This window comes from Bos taurus, chromosome 14, assembly GCF_002263795.3.
Source record: "Bos taurus isolate L1 Dominette 01449 registration number 42190680 breed Hereford chromosome 14, ARS-UCD2.0, whole genome shotgun sequence".
Classification (NCBI taxonomy): Eukaryota; Metazoa; Chordata; class Mammalia; order Artiodactyla; family Bovidae; genus Bos; species Bos taurus.
This window is the reverse complement of record NC_037341.1, coordinates 68,345,657-68,363,067: the sequence shown is the minus strand read 5'-3', so window position 1 is coordinate 68,363,067 and position 17,411 is coordinate 68,345,657.

Here is a 17,411-nt window from a genome sequence, read left to right as displayed (position 1 = left end):
ACCTCACTCTCCCTCTCCTGAAAATACTTTCTTCAAAATCCATCTCTCAGAATTCCCTATTTCAGATTCTAAGAAACATGATCTAACATACCATCTTGGTTTGAATTGTGTCCCCTCAAAAAGCATGTTCACATCTTACGACTTGGTACCTGTGAATATGACCTTACTTGGAAATAGGGTCTTCAAAGAGTGTAATGAAGTTAAAATGAGGCAATACTGGATTAGGATGGGCCCTAATCCAATGACTTGTGTCCTTGTAGAAGGAGAGACACAGAAAAGACACACACACAGGGGAAGTCTACCACATTTTGATGGAAACAAAAATTGGACTTCAGCTGCCACAAGCAACTGCCAAGAATTGTCAGCAACAACCAGAAACTGGAAAAGATAAGGAAAGATTCTGCCCTAGAACCTTTAGAGAAAGCGTTTGAAGCCACCTAATGTGTGATATTTTCTTACAGCATCCACAGGAAACAAACACATTGTCATTGAAGACTCAACTTCAATATCAGCTTCTCTGTGAAGGGGCTCTCTGCTCCCTCCATCTCCTCCTATCATCAACAGCACGCACTTGCCCCTCCACTCACTGCCACATACCATATATAGCCTAGGGGTACATTTCCACTTTCCACAGGTGCTACACTTAGAGCTTCTGGAGAGCAGAGGCCAAGGATGACACTTACTCTGATTTCCAGTTTGAGAAATCTCTTAGGTTAGTATTAGCTTATTAATAGACAACTCAGAAATATATTTTATTGTGGACTCGCTGTGGAAAATACTCCCTGTGCATAAAAGATAGGAAAAAAAGAAAGTTAAATGTTTCTGTATTTCAGTTCAGTTGCTCAGTTGTGTCCGACTTTGCGACCCCATGGACTGCAGCATGCCAGGCCTTCCTGTCCATCACCAACTCCCGGAGTTTACTCAAACTCATGTCCATTGAGTCGGTGATGCCATCCAACCATCTCATCCTCTGTCGGTATTATTTAAGGTTTTATTTTCTTTATGAGTTGGGCCACTGTGGCTCCAGGAGAAAAGCTTAGAGAAATGACAAAGTTAGAGGGATAGACTGAAAATAAAAAGTGTGAGCTGGTAAAAATATTGATAGATGCATTAGAATATTTGAAAAAGTTGGCATTTGTTAACTTTCTTGCTTAAAAAGACCCCAAGACTATTTGATCCTCTGAGTTCATCTAATTTTCGAGACTCATGCTCTTAAATACCTCTGGAAGCTGAAGTACATCTAAGACAAATACAAGTGAATAGAAAATGCTATTTATGAATTTAATAGAAAAACAGAAACATGCTGGTCTCAATTTCAAACTCTGATTTCAGCATACAAGAACACTTATTAATTAAGTCTCATTCATGTTCTGAACTGCCTATTGCCTGTTAGTGCTCTGAATTCACATCTGGAAAGTTTCCTTTGAGAACAAGTGTCCTGCAGAATGCCAGCAATCTATCAAGACCATATTTTTGGGGCTATTCTTTTCTGATTAGACGGTTCTGGGAGACTCGAGGAAGGGAGGTCAGAAGGAGGGTACTGCTAGTCTATAGAGTGAGAGATTAATAATATCAATACAAAAGGCCTCATTCTCAGGAGCCATGTTAGAAGTTGTTGCCTTAGCATATGTTCTTCAAAAACAATTTGTAGGATTGAACTTCAGAATGAAATTCACGAGTTATTGTGAATAACTACAAATCTTTTAAACTTAACATTTTAGCCTAATCCACTGAAAAATAAATTACTAAAAAAGTCAAATGCAATGTTTGTTTTCTTCTAGGTCCTCACAGAAAAGGTGGGAGTGATTCAACCATAAACCACTTAGATACCTTTAAATAGAGAAAGATGAGGCATTATCAGAGTTACCCATTGATCTGAAATAATACAGGTGATAAACAGGATAGAAGCAAGATCACTCACTGACATATCCAATTTTCTATACATAAAAGAGTGGAAAATAAGAAATCCCTACTGATTATTCTGAACGATTTCTTTTTTCCCTTAAGACTTTCTTGTTTCCCTCTTTTCCCCCCAACTACGTCAAATGTTAACAGAATAAGAACACCGTTCTTCTGTCCTAAATGTCTTATATTCAAAATATTCAAATGTAAAATCTGATCAAAAAGGAGCCCCAGTTTTGGAAGGCAAAGAACACGGGACTGTTTAGAGTATCCAGTGTCATTCTACAAAAACCTTTTTCTTTCCTCATGAGGGCCTTTGATACTCTGCCCTGGAAAACCAATACACAGTATTGTACAATTTGATAATGTGTGCACACTGCTCTGTGAGAAGTTGGCAGGAAAAGTAAAGGGAAGAAATAATCCTTGTAGTTTTAGGGGAAAATAATAAGGTCACTGCAAGTAGAATTTTTCCCTTCGTCAAGTCTCAGTACCCATCGTTTTTCTGAGATTGGATTTCATGCGCATTTCCGCACTGGATGAGAAAACTTCATGTTAGTCCTATCAACTCACCTGCCTGTGACAATCTCAAGATCTTAATAGCCAGACCACCAAACAGGAAATAGTCGTGCAGCTCAAGTTTTGAAAGCTATCAGTCCACAACCTTGCTTGCCAGAAATATTTTCCAGAGCCTATCCAATATTTACCATTAAATATTTGCAAGTTTAAAACACAAATATTTTATGTTTTTTCATATAGAACAGAAATAAGAGCTATTCTAAGGAAATTAATTCATTCACATTTATCTACTCATGTATTCAACTGTGTTTGCTTATTCAGTTAATCGTCATTCTTTTCCTCAACTAACACAAGTCAGAAAGAGGGCTGCTGAGTGATGAAAATACGAAGATGAATAAGACCCTGCATTTTCCTTCAGGGAGCTCTTAGGAAGGTAGGCGGGCAACCACAATCTAAGATAGATTTTGATTTACAAAGAGATGCATCCAGTTCCAAACAGGCCAGAAGAGTTCCACCCAAGTGAAAAGGAGCATTTAGGGCCTTCCGAACCACTGGGGCACTGAGCCCCGATCTTAGATACGTGGAGAAAACAAATCTCTACCTGGCTGGGAATTTGCTTTTCTGTGTAACTTTCTAAATCCTTGAACACCAAGCTCTCTGTTTTCTTCCTTGTTCTCATTCCAAGAGTAACTGAGGTTACCCTGCCCAAAACTCTTTTTCCAAAGATGTTGATATTTCAATTGGTTTTAAGTAGCTCTCCATGGACTTTGTTTCTTGAGGGGTTTTTGTTGTGGTTGTTGTTTGTTTGGTTGGTTTTCCAATGTTGAAGGAAAGTAGGGGGAGAGCAGAACTGCGTTTCTTTGAGGAATTTTGCTCATTACCTCTGCTCTCCTTACCTGGCCTTCCAATACCGTGCAGTTCTGAGATCCTTTATGGGACAAAAGGAGGAAAAAGTAGCTCAGTCCCCCTCAGTTGTTTCTGCTCCATTCTTCCCATGCTCACCGACCTGGTCTCTGAACCCGTTTTGCTCCTTATCTCTATTATCTCTACGTACCCATTCTGCACATGGATGACTATGTATTACAGTCTCCACCTTGTTTCGATATCACTGCCATTTGCCTTGCTTTTGACACCTGCTTGGTTGTCAGGGAATGTGAATGGTATACATGAAAAGGCCAGACTTTGGAGACTGACAGAACCGGGATTATCTCTTGGCTGTGCAATTTTGCCAGCTGTGTGACTCTGAGCAAGATCAAATCAAAGTCTTAGTCTCAAATATCATTATCCTACACGGTTTTTGTGAGGATTAAATGGTGTGACAAGCACAAAACACCCAGCATATAGCACAACCAATAAATAGGAGCCATTTTTATGATAATAGTATACACGCCCTGCTTACAGCCAAGACTGGACGTACCCACTTACTGTGACGTATATCCGTCCATTTGCAGTGTGTCAAGAAGCATGCAAAACGCTGAGGCTACACTGTAAGGAATATACAAGGCCCCTGTCCTAAAGGTGCTCACAGATTCTTACAGAAAGGACAGTTTTGTACAGAAATTCTTATGGTCCTAAGTCAACATACCAGTGTAGAAATAAAGACACGGTGCTTTTGGAATACAAAGGATAAAAAGACTCTGTGACATGCAGCTCACCAAAGCAGAGTGAACTCTGTGAAGGCAGAATTCCAGAAAGGAAATTGTGCACATGCTTTTGTCAATTCTACATACAATAATCCTGATAGAAGTTCAATTGGCAAACTTACCAACAATGAATTATAAAAGGTACACAGTAATCTCAGCCAGGGTTTGGTCAGATAAACAAAAATCACTCTAGGTATTTCAAGCAGGAAGATCTTAATTCAGGGTATTGGTTATTTATAAAACCACCAGAGTAAGCTCCCGGAGTTGGTGATGGACAGGGAGGCCTGGCGTGCTGCAGTCCATGGGGTCACATACAGTCACACATGACTGAGCGGTTTTTCTTCTGAAAACCACCAGAAGAATGCCAGAAGAAAGGTCATGGAGGCCACTGCTAGATTTCAGGGGTGCTATTAGCTTTTAGAGAGTCAAGAAATTATAGGAGTCCAAGAAATTCCAGGCAATGATCATACCACCAAGATGTGGTTTCAACATGAAGTGTCTCTGGGGTGGCCACAAAATCTCACCACTGCCCAAATCTACATGTCTGCCAGCTGCTGTCAGAATAACAATATGTGACATCTGCTTCTGCTTAGGCTTCCAGGTCTCATGTTAATGCCTGTATTTACTGATGCTCAGACGTCTTGGGGTCTTGCTAATTCAGGAATGACTGCCCCTCCCAGGACAAGCTAATTCCTAGAGACATGAAACTAACCACTTGTGAGCATCCTTTTCATATGCAAATGAACCAATCCAGAGTCCACACCCCCTAGTCACCTCCTTTATTTGCTCTCATACTCTGGGCCGCTATCCACCTGCCCTTATCACCTTAGGCCAGATACCAGACAACTATGGACTTCCCCTGTGACCTGGTGCCATGCTTAGTCACTCAGTCAAGTCCCACTCTTTGCGACCCCATAGACTATAGCCCGCCAGGCTCCTCTGTCCATGGGATTCTCCAGGCAAGAATAGTGGAGTGGGTTGCCATGCCCTCCTCCAGGGGATTTTCCCAACCCAGGGATTGAACCCAGGTCTCCCACATTGCAGGTGGATTCTTTACTGTCTGAGGCACCAGGGAAGCCTGTGACCCAGAGCTCACTGAAATTACTCAAACTAGCCAATCCTAAACTGAGCTACTCTGCATCTCCATTCCTTCCCATGGAAACACATAAAGGCTCTTCTCACCTTTTCCCTACTCCCTCTGCCTCCTGACGACTTAGGGCTTCCTTGGGTGACTCCCTATGCTTTGGTGTACCCCATTCTCTTGGGATCTCCAAGAACAAACTCTTCAATGACAGTTGTCTCCTGATCTATTGGTCTCACCATAGCTGAATAAAAAACAAAGCAGAAATATCTACATCTTAATATCTCTCATTGGGAAAAAAAAAGAATCTAGAATCCGCTGGTAGGAATTTGGAAAATGTAGTTTCAGGCTTCCAACTACTATAGTAAAAGGTAGAGAATGGAAAGAGAGAGGGGGTTGAGTTCCTGAGAGGCAATCTAGCATATTGAGGCAAGAACCAGTGACAACCTTCCCCTACAGTGACTGAAGGTCTAGTATGGTCTGGCTTCTCTGATCTGACCAAAGTTGGCTACATTTTGCTTTATGACCCTTGCTACTAATTTTTTGAAAGTTTTTAAGCTTTGATTACTCATTGCTCAAGTTCAGTTCAGTTCACTCGTTCAGTCGTGTCCGACTATTTGCGACCCCATGAATCGCAGCACGCCAGGCCTCCCTGTCCATCACCAATTCCTGGAGTTCACCCAGACTCACGTCCATTGAGTCGGTGATGCCATCCAGCCATCTCATCCTCTGTTGTCCCCTTCTCCTCCTGCCCCCAATCCCTCCCAGCATTAGAGTCTTTTCCAATGAGTCAACTCTTCACATGAGGTGGCCAAAGTATTGGAGTTTCAGTTTCAGCATCAGTCCTTCCAATGAACACCCAGAGCCAGCCTTTAAATATTCATTGATGGTCTCTTCAGAAGGGGTTGTAGGCCTTTGTGTTCTACACAGTGTTTGCTACACATTTCAATTGCTAACTAAAACGACTATGTAGTGACTTTGCCCCTTACTGAACAACTGACCATTGTAGACCAGTTGTCTCTCTTGCCTCATCTGTGCCATATGTACTATAGCAATAAAAGAGAATTTTTAAGATCCTTTTAGTAGGAAAGGCACTTCCTGCTTAGAGTATGAGCTGAAAATGGATCAACTGTAACACAACTGACACTTTCTATGCAATATCTTTAAACCTTCCCCATCCCAATAGAGAAAGCCAGGGATTTAGTGTTTGATTACCTCCTATAGCCTAAAGAGTCCTGACCCTGGAACAGAAAACTCAACAGCTAGAGAGATTTTACATTCAAACACATCAATATTCAAATGGTAGTAAGGATTGTATAACTCACTGAATACATAGGACACAAAGAGAACAAACAGCTATAAAGAAATAGACAAATAAAAGGTTGAAGAGAAAAAAGATATCTATATTGTCTCAAAGTATATCCACCCCAGTAATTATCAGACTATTGTTGTTCAGCTGCTCAGTTGTGTCCGACTCTGTGACCCCATGGACTGTAGCATGCCAAGTTTCCCTGCTCTTCATCATCTCCTGGAGCTTGCTCAAATGCATGTCCATTGAGTCAGTGATACCATCTAACCATCTCATCCTCTGTCATCCCCTTCTCCTCCTGCCTTCAGTCTTTCCCAGCATCAGGGCCTTTTCTGAGTCAGCTCTGTGCATCAAGTGGCCAAAGTATTGGAGCGTCAGCTTCAACATCAGTCAGTCCTTCCAGTGAATATTCAGGATTGATTTCCTTTAGGATTGACTTGTTTGATTTCCTGAGTCTTCTCCAACACCACAGTTAATCACCTTCTTGATGATCTAACTCTCACATTCATACATGACTACTGGAAAAACTGTAGCTTTGACTATATGGACCTTTGTTAGCAAAGTAATGTCTCTGCTTTTTAATATGCTGTCTAGGTTGGTCATAGCATTTCTTCCAAGGAGCAAACATCTTTTAATTTCAAGGCTGCAGTCACCATCTGCAGTGATTTTGGAGCCCAAGAAAATAAAGTCTGTCACTGTTTCCATTGTTTCCCCATCTATTTTCCATGAAGTGATGGGACCAGAAGTCACCATCTGCAGTGATTTTGGAGCCCAGAAAATAAAGTCTGTCATTGTTTCCCCTTTTTCCATCTATTTTCCATGAAGTGATGGGACCGGATGCCATGATCTTCATTTTTTGAATGTTGAGCTTTAATCCAGCCTTTTCACTCTCCTCTTTCACCTTCATCAGGAGGTTCTTTAGTTCCTTTTCACTTTCTACCACAAGGGTGGTGTCATCTGCATTTCTGAGGTCATTGATATTTCTCTCGGCAATCTTAATTCCAGCTTGTGTTTCATCCAGGCTGGCATTTCACATGATGTACTCTGAATATAAGTAAATAAGCAGGGTGACAATATACAGCCATGATGTACTCCATTCCCAATTTTGAAATAGTCCATTGTTCCAAGTTCAGTTCTAACTGTTGCTTCTTGACCTATCTATAGGTTTCTCATGAGGCAGGTAAGGTGATCTGATGTTCCCATCTCTTTAAGAATTTTCCAGTTTGTTGTGATCCACATGGTCAAAGGCTTTGGCATAGTCAATGAAGCAGAAGTAGATATTCTTCTGCAATTTCTTGCTTTTTCAATGATCTGATGGATGTTGGCAATTTGATCTCTGGTTCCTCTGCCTTTTCTAAATCCAGCTTGAACATCTGGAAGTTCTTGGTTCATGTATTGCTGAAGCCTAACTTGAAGAATTTTGAGTATTACTTTGTTAGCATATGAAATGTGTACAATTGTGGGGTAGTTTGAACATTCTTTGGCATTGCCTTTATTTGAGATGGAATGAAAAGTGACCTCTTCCAGTCTTGTGGCCACTGCTGAGTTTTGCTGGTATGTTGAGTGCAGCACTTTCACAGCATCATCTTTTAAGATTTGAAATAGGTCCACTGGAATTCCATCACCTCCACTAGCTTTGTTTGTAGTGGTGCTTTTAAGGCCCACTTGACTTCACATGCCAGGATGTCTGGCTGTAGGTGAGTGATTGCACCATCATGGTTATCTGGGTCATTGAGATCTTTTCTGTATAGTTCTTCTGTGTATTCTTGCCACCCTAAGATGGCAGACTAAGACTCTTAGTCCTAGACTAAGATGACAGAGTAGAAGGATGTGCACTCATCTTTTCCTGCAAAAACACCAAAATTGCCACTAGCTGCTGAACAACCATCAACAGGAGAAAATTGGATCCCACCAAAAAAAAGATACCCCATGTCCAAGGGCAAAGGAGAAGTACCAGCAAGATGGTAGGAGGGATGAAATTGCATTTAAAATCAAACTTCACACTTGTCAGAGACACTTAGAGGGTGCAAACAAAACCTTCTGTGCACCAGGACCCAGGGAAAGGAGCAGTGACCCCCTCAAGATACTGAGCCAGACCTGCCTTTGAGTGTTTGAGTGTTTCCTGCAGAGGCCTGGGTCAGCAGTGGCCTACCTTGGTGACAGGGGCTCTGGCTGCAGCAGACCTGGGAGGCGAGGTATGTGGCATAAGTCTTCTTGGAGGAGGTCACCATTAGCCCCGCCATAAAGCCATCAAGCAGACGACCCACAAACTGGAGAACAATTATGCCAAAGAAGTTCTAGCACTGCTGCAAAAGTTCAAGGGCCCACAACAGGTTTCCTAATCTGGGGATCTGGCAAAGGGACTGAGAATCCCCAGGAAATTTGACTTTGAAGCCCAGTGGGATTTGACTATAGAACTTCCACAGGACTAGGGAAACAGACTCTTGGACGTCAAAAAACAAAACCTTATGGGCATTAGGACCCAGGAGAAAGGAGCAGTGACCCCACAAGAGACTGAGCCAGATTTGTGAGTGTTCAGGAGTCTGCCAGGGATGTGTGGATCTGATTGACAGTAGCCTGCCCTTTTTTTTCTCTCACTAAGGCCTTTTGAAGGAGGTCTCCCTTACCTTCATTATGCCTCCTGAGGTAATTTGGCCTGAGGCCAAACTACAAGGAGGGAACACAGCCCCACCCATCAGCAGAAAATTGGATTAAAGATTTACTGAGCATGGTCCTGCCCACCAGAGCAAGACCCAGTTTTCCCCACAGCCAGTCCCTCCCATCAGGAAGCTTCCACAGGCCTTTTAGCCTCATCCATCAGAGGACAGACAGAATGAAAACCACAATCAGAGGAAACTAACCAAACTGATCACGTGGATCACAGCCTTGTCTAATTCAATGAAACTATGAGCCATGCCATGTAGGGCCACCCAAGATGGATGGGTCATGATGGAAAGTTCTGACAAAACGTGGTTCACTGGAGAAGGGAATAGCAGACCACTTCAGTATTCTTGCCTAGAGAATCCCATGAATAGTATAGGAAGGCAAAAAGATATGACACTGGAAGATGAACTCCCCAGGTCACTAAGTGCCCAATATGCTTCCGGAGATCAGTGGAGAAATAGCTTCAGAAGGTATGAAAAGGCTGAGCCAAAGTGGAAACAACGCCTAGTTGTGGATGTATCTGGTGGTAAAAGTAAAATCTAATGCTGTAAAGAACAATATTGCATAAGAACCTGGAATGTTAGGCCCACAAATCAAGGTAAATTGAAAGTGGTCAAGCAGGAGATGGCAAGAGTGAACATCAACGTTTTAGGAGTCAGTGAACTAAAATGGACCAGAATGGGCAAATTTAATTCAGATGACCATTATATCTACCACTATATCCTTAAAAGAAATGGAATAGCTCTCATAGTCAACAAAAGAATCCAAAATGCAGTACCTGGGTGCAATCTCAAAAATGACAGAATAATCTCTGTTTGTTTCAATGGAAAACCATTCAATTATTAGATACTAAAAGAAAAAGAGCAACTTTTCAGTGGATGAAACTAACAGACACCCCCTAAATTAAGTGATCAAGATGACCGTCATCATCACTGGGACAAAGCCACACCTGATGTCATGTCATACGAACACTACTGCTGCTGTGATATTCCTGCCAAAGATGCGTAACTTGAGTCTGATCACAAGGAAACATTACACAAACAAGTTGAGAGGCATTCAACATAATTGGCTTGCAATCTTCAAAATATGTCAAAGGTTTTAAAATCAGGAAAATATTGAAGAAATATTCCAAATTGAAAGATATTAAAGAGATTTGACAGCTAATTGTAATGTGTGATTTTGGACTGGCACCTTTGTGATCAATGACGTTATTGGGGTAACTGATGGAACTTGAATGGAGTCTGTTGATTAAATGGTAGTGATACATCAATGTTAACATCCTAATACCAATGATTGTATTATGGATATGTAGAAGAATGTGCTTGTTTGTAGAAATTACACACTCATGTTTCAGGGGGTGATGGGGCATCTGGGGCATCATCTTAAATGGTTTAGGAAATAAAAGAGTTCTTTTAAGCACTTTCAAGTATTATGTAAATTTGAGATTGCTTTAGAGATTTTAACAAATATACATTTGAGGGTCTCCCAGGTGGCTCAGTGGTAGAGAATCTGCCTGCCAATTCAGGGGACATGAGAGACATGGGTTCCATCCCTAAGTCAAGTTTGATCTCTGGAGAAGGGAATGAATACCCACTCCAGTATTCTTGCCTGGAGAATTCCATGGTCAGAGGAGCCTGGCAGGCTAGAGTCCATGTGGTCACAAAGAATCTTTAACTTTATTTAACTTTAGCTTTTTATTTACAAAGAAACTTGTGTATACCTGTGGCAGATTCAGGTTGATATATGGCAAAACCAATACAATATTGTAAAGTTAAAAAAGAAAATAAAAGAAAGTAGCAAAAACAAAAAAAAAAGCATAGAAAGTTCCCATATACTCCATATCTAAATCACTTATTAACATCTTGTATTAGTTTGGTGCATTTCATAATTACTTGATCAATTTTAATTTTTATTATTAATTCAGTCCATAGTGTATTCAGATTTTCTTAGTCTTAACTTTTCTTCTGTTCCAGCAACTCATGCAGGATATTCCATCATATTTAGTCACCATGTCTCTTAGGCTGTTTTTGGCTTTGACAGTTACTCAATCTTTATTTTTCATAACCTTGACAGTTTGGAGGAGCACTAGTATTCTACAGAGTTGGGATTTTCTGATGTTCTTCTTCATGATTAGACTGGAGTCATAAGATTTTAATAGAAAGGTCACATAAGGAAAGTGCCATTCTCATCATATCACATGTATGCTTCCTATTTTTAGTAATTATGGATAAAACTGCTATAAACTTTTGTGTGCAGGTTTTTACGTAGACACAAGTTTTTTAATCGGTTGGGCAAATATCTGGGGGTACAACTGCTGGTTCAGACCATATTCAACTTTGTAAAAAATTGTCAAATTGTCTTTCAAATTTGCTTACCATTTTCTATCCCCACCAGCAATAAATGACAATTCCCACTGCTTCACATCTTTGCCAGTAACTGATATTATCAGTTTGGGGATTTTTGCCATTCCATGAGGTATGGGTGGCAGAGGATGAGATGGTTGGACAGCATCACCAACTCAATGGACATGAATTTGACCAAACTCGGGGAGATAGTGAAGGACAGAGAAACCTGGTACATTACAGTCTATAAGGTTGCAAAGAGTTGGGCATGACTTAGCAACTGAACAACAACAATAAAAGAGGTAGATAGGAATATTTTGTTCTTTTAACTTGCATTTTCCTAACGATAAATGATTTTGAACATCTTTTCATATGCTTATTTTCCATCTCTTTATCTTCTTTGGTTAGATGTCTATTCATGATCACTTGAGTTGTTCGGGTTTTTTTTTAATGAATTAGTTTACTTTTTGTTTATTTGGCTGCACTGAGTCTCAGTTGCAGAATGCGGGCTCTTTGTTGTGGTGTGCAGGCTCTCCAGTTGTTGCACGTGGGCTCAGTTTTTGCATGTGTGGGCTTAGCTGCCCCTCGGTCTATGGGATCTTAGTTCCCTGGCCAGGGATCAAACACTCATTCTGGGCATTGGAAGGTGGATTCTTAACCTCTGGACCACCAGGGAAGCTCTGGTTGTTTATTGTTTTAAGGTGTCTGGAAAGGAGAGGAAGGAAGGAAGGAGAAGAGAAAGAGAAGGGAGGGAAAGAGCATGGGGGAAAGTGTCTGTGTATTTGTGAGGAGAGAGAGAATTACTGTTTATGTACTATGTACAAGTACTGTTTTGGGCACTTGAGATACCCTGTTGTTCTTCAGTTACTCAGTCGGGTCCAACTCTGACCCTATGGACTGTAGCATGCCAAGCATCCCTGTCCATCACCATCTCCCGGAACTCGCCCAAACTCATGTCCATTGAGTCAGTGATGCCATCCAACCATCTCATCCTGTGTTATCCCCTTCTCCTCCTACCTTCAATCTTTCCTAGTATCAGGGTCTTTTCTAATAAGTTGGATCCTCACATCAGGTGGCCAAAGTATTGGAGCCTCAGCATCAGATCTTCCAATGAATATTCAGGATTGATTTCCTTTAGGATTGACTGATTTGAGCTCTTTGCAGTCCAAGGGACTCTCAAGAGTCTTCTCCAACACCACAGTTTGAAAGCATCAGTTCTTCAGTGCTCAGTATTCTTTATGGCCTCACATCCATACATGACTACCGGAAAAACCACAGCTTTAACTATATGGACTTTTGTAGGCAAAGGTACCCTAGGGGACAAAGTAAGCAATACTCCTGCGCTCGAAGCCAAGAAATATCTAGGCAAGAACTCTGGAGGTGGAAGAAGACTTGATCTAATGTCCTAAGGTGGGAACATGCATAGAGATTTTGAGGAAAAGGAGTGGAGCCCAAAGTGGCTGAAAGGGAGTGAAGAGGAGGGAAGCAGAAGAGGAGGTCCAAAGGGCCCAGAGCTTATGGGTCATGATGGGCCTTTTGGCCAGGGTAAGGACTTTGCCTTTCATCTGGGTAAAATGATGAGGTGCTGCAGAGTCTGAGTAGAGGAGAGACAAAATCTGACTTACATTTTAAGAGGATGACTCCAGTTGTTGCTGTCCATAGACCCCAGTGGGACAAGGTTAGAACCACAGACTTGTTAGAAGGTAAGAGAAGTGGAGGCAGTGAGAAGGAGGCCAATTCTGGATATATTTAATACTTAGAAGCGCCTCCAGCATGGTTTCCTGGTGGATTGAAAGTGGGATATCAGAGAAATAGAGTCACAGTTCTAAGATTTTAGGCTCAAGCAACTAGCAAGTGAGATTTGCTGTCACCTGAGGTGGAGACTCCTGCATGGGGAGCAGGATTGATCAGGGGTTTGGTTCTGGACACACTCTGAGATGCCTATTGGACATGTGAGTGGAGTTGTCAAGTAAGCAAGTGGCGTGGAGTTTGGGAATTGAGGGGAGATTTGAACTGAAGACAAAAAATCAGCAGTTATCAGCACACTGATGATCTTTAAATCCATCGGGGCTGACGTGGCACCAAACAGTGAGTATAAACAGAAAAAATGATCCAAGACCTCCTTGGATCTCTGCTACCTCCTTAGTGACCTCGACAAGAGTGGTTTTGGGGTAGTAGTGGGCCAAACCTAGATGGAAGTGGATGTTAGAGAAAATAAATAGAAAACCGTGAATACAGAAATCTCTTTTGAGGAGTTTTGCCAAAGAAATTAAAGAAATCAGCTGGTAAACTGGTGAGGAAACTGAGGTCAAAGAACAGGATTATCTTTTAAGATAGGAGAGACAACAGCTGGTTTGAATGCTGAAAGGAGTGAGCCAGTAGAGAGTTAAAAATAAAAATCTGATGCTGCTAAAGAGAGGGGAAGGATTGCTGGAGTGCTACCTTTTGGTAGGTAACGTGGGGTGGGGTGGGAGCAAAGATCTGGACCGAGGAACTGACTTTATTCAGAAGCATACAGTGCTAATCTATGGTGGCAGGCAGGCAGAATGTATTAATTATGTGGGGGCAGACAGTGATGGTAGAAAGAAGTGATGATAGGATTCTGGGGAAATTCACTCGTGACTGTTTCAATTTGCTCAGTGACATTGGAGGCAAAGTCATCATTTGCAGATCATGTCACACCCATTTTTGTGTGGACCGCAACTCTGAGATAGAGAAGCAGGAATGCCTTCTCAGAAGGGTGATATTTAGCTGAACTGTGGGGGTGGAGGGATGAGTGAGAGGGTGCTGGAATCTTATGTCCAAAGCCATGTGAGCCTAAGAGAACAACACTAATTTTCTTCAACTAGAGGATGGCGTGTATGTTTGGACAGCAATGTGAGAGGAAGCTGGAATCGCATGTAGGACTGGATAATTTGATAGTTTGAACATCGTTCAAAATTTAACAAATGGCTCAAAGAGGAGAGTGGAATAGTAACATTTGCACTTTACAAAGAAAATGTGTTGGCTTTGTGGAAAGATGAATTCCCCTGGAGAGAGAGGTTCAAGTTAGGAAAACAAGTTAAGAAAATGTTGCAATTATGCAAAATAGAACATTAGGAGGACATAAATGAAGGTAGCAAAGCAGAAGCATTGAAAGAGAATTTGTTGATATATACGCAGGAGAAAAGATGTGTGGTGGTAGTTATTTAAATGTGTGGGATAAAAGGAAAGAAGAAATCATCCAGGGTAGTGAGGCTCTTAAGTTACTAAATAGATGTTGAAAAACCTGATGATGGTTGATAAGGTTGGGAATAGGATTGGAAGAGAAAGTTGGGGGAGAGGAGGAAAAAAACTGAGTTTGGTTTTAAACATTTGCCTTGCTTTCAAGTCATCCACAATAAGAGTGATTTCACCAGAGAGAGATGGGCCAGAGATTTACATGTGGGAGACATAAATATATAACTGAGAACACCCAGAAGAGATTATAGGATGAACTGAGAAATACATCAAGAAGAATACCAACATTTAAGAAGCAGCAATATCAATAAAGGGAATGAAAAAAGAATGGCTGGAGAGGAAAGGGAAAAACCAAGTGATGTTACAGAACTCAAGTAAAAGAGAGTGCTAACGAGTGGGAGTGGGGGTAAAAGACTTTACTGGTGCCAATCTCAAGATGAAGTTGGTCTATCAAATATAGAGATGACACCTGAGAAGTGAGCGAAGTGTATTTATTTATAGCATGCTCAGATCTGGATGAAGATACTTTTCTAATTCTTCACTCACCCTGAGGTTTAATAGCTGATAAGAGATTCAACTGTTAGTTTTCCTAGAAAGGAAGGAATGATGTACTGAGTTCTGAGGTCAGACATTATTCAGCTAAGGTAGGTGGGCTTGGCAGAAGGGGATGGGATCCTAGAAGCTTTCCTAGAGCTCAAAACATCACATTACTCACTTATGTTGTAACTCCTCCAGTTTCAGATATAATCAGACAATGAACTTTTTTTTTTTTATGGTGTGCTGGTGCTTCTTACAATGTTTGCTATCTGTTTATAGGTTTGTAGCCAAAAGACCATTGTGTGGTCAGACTCTTTTTCATGCTGAACACAGGTGCCTGCCAATGTGTGCTTGGCAGAAGCATTCCTGATTTGCACAGCCTGTTGCAATTTGTCTCTTATGTCCACAATCTGCCTGTGGATTTTGCTCAGAAATAGCTATCTCATTCCCTGGAACTGAATCCCAAGACCACTTCTCTGCACTATATTTATTCTTATCACCAAAGGTGATTCTTTAGTTTTTGTTTTTTTATATATAGTGTCCAAAGCACTTTCATATTCAACATATTTAATTCAAGCTTCACAGTAACCCTACAAGATAAATGAGTTAGTTGTTAATATTATTTCCATTTTATGGATGAGAAAACCAAGGCTCAAAGAGATTGCATGACTTACTGAAATTTGCATAGTTAATATTTGGAAACATAATAATAATGGCTGAAAATCTATTGTATTTACCATGAGCCAGCACTGTTCTGTGCAGTCTATTATTAAAATACTATAATTTATTTAATCCTTATAACAATCCTGCAAAAGATTCTATTAATTCCCTAATTTGTAGATGTGGAAACTCAAGCACAAAAAGGATAAATATCTTGACCAGCCAAATAAGTAATAGAAGAAGGATTCAAAGTCAAGTAGTGTGATTTCTAAACCAGCTATGTTATCCTTGAATCTCATCTCCAATTAAAACATAGTGTCATCTATTTTGTGTGGTTCTAGGATTAAGTATCAATAAAACATTTCTTCTAGCACTTGCTGCTTGAGCTAACCCACCTGACTTTTTTCCTTAAGTCTCTTCAAATTCCACTTTTCCATTTTCCACATATATTGAGTCTCATGAGGCAGACAATGCAGACTATCTTACAATACCTAATTCTGAGACCCCTTTCCTTCTATCAAGTGTTCAGTAGCACCTGAAACACTCAAAGTTGCTTAAGATTCTGGGTGTGATATTTGAGGCCGTTCTAGAGCTCATGGATGAGTTCCCTGTCTCTTTCTCTCACCCAGGCATTTGTAGCATTTGCCAATTTCCATTGTGTAATTATTTCAGGCTACCAGCCTACCAGTAATGCTCAAAATTCTCCAAGCCAGGCTTCAGCAATATGTGAACCGTGAACTTCCTGATGTTCAAGCTGATTTTAGAAAAGACAGAGGAACCAGAGATCAAATTGCCAACATCCGCTGGATCATGGAAAAAGCAAGAGACTTCCAGAAAAACATCTATTTCTGCTTTATTGACTATGCCAAAGCCTTTGACTGTGCGGATCACAATAAACTGTGGAAAATCCTGAAAGAGATGGGAATACCAGACCACCTGATCTGCCTCTTGAGAAATTTGTATGCAGGTCAGGAAGCAACAGTTAGAAGTGGACATGGAACAACAGACTGGTTCCAAATAAGAAAAGGAGTATGTCAAGGCTGTATATTGTCACCCTGTTTATTTAACTTATATGCAGAGTACATCATGAGAAATGCTGGACTGGAAGAAACACAAACTGGAATCAAGATTGCCGGGAGAAATATCAGTAACCTCAGATATGCAGATGACACCACCCTTATGGCAGAAAGTGAAGAGGAACTCAAAGGCCTCTTGATGAAAGTGAAAGTGGAGAGTGGAAAAGTTGGCTTAAAGCTCAACGTTCAGAAAACGAAGATCATGGCATCCGGTCCCACCACTTCATGGGAAATAGATAGGGAAACAGTGGAAACAGTGTCAGACTTTATTTTTCTGGGCTCCAAAATCACTACAGATGGTGACTGCAGCCATGAAATTAAAAGACGCTCACTCCTTGGAAGGAAGGTTATGACCAACCTAGATAGCATATTCAAAAGCAGAGACATTACTTTGCCAACAAAGGTTTGTCTAGTCAAGGCTATGGTTTTTCCTGTGGTCATGTATGGATGTGAGAGTTGGAC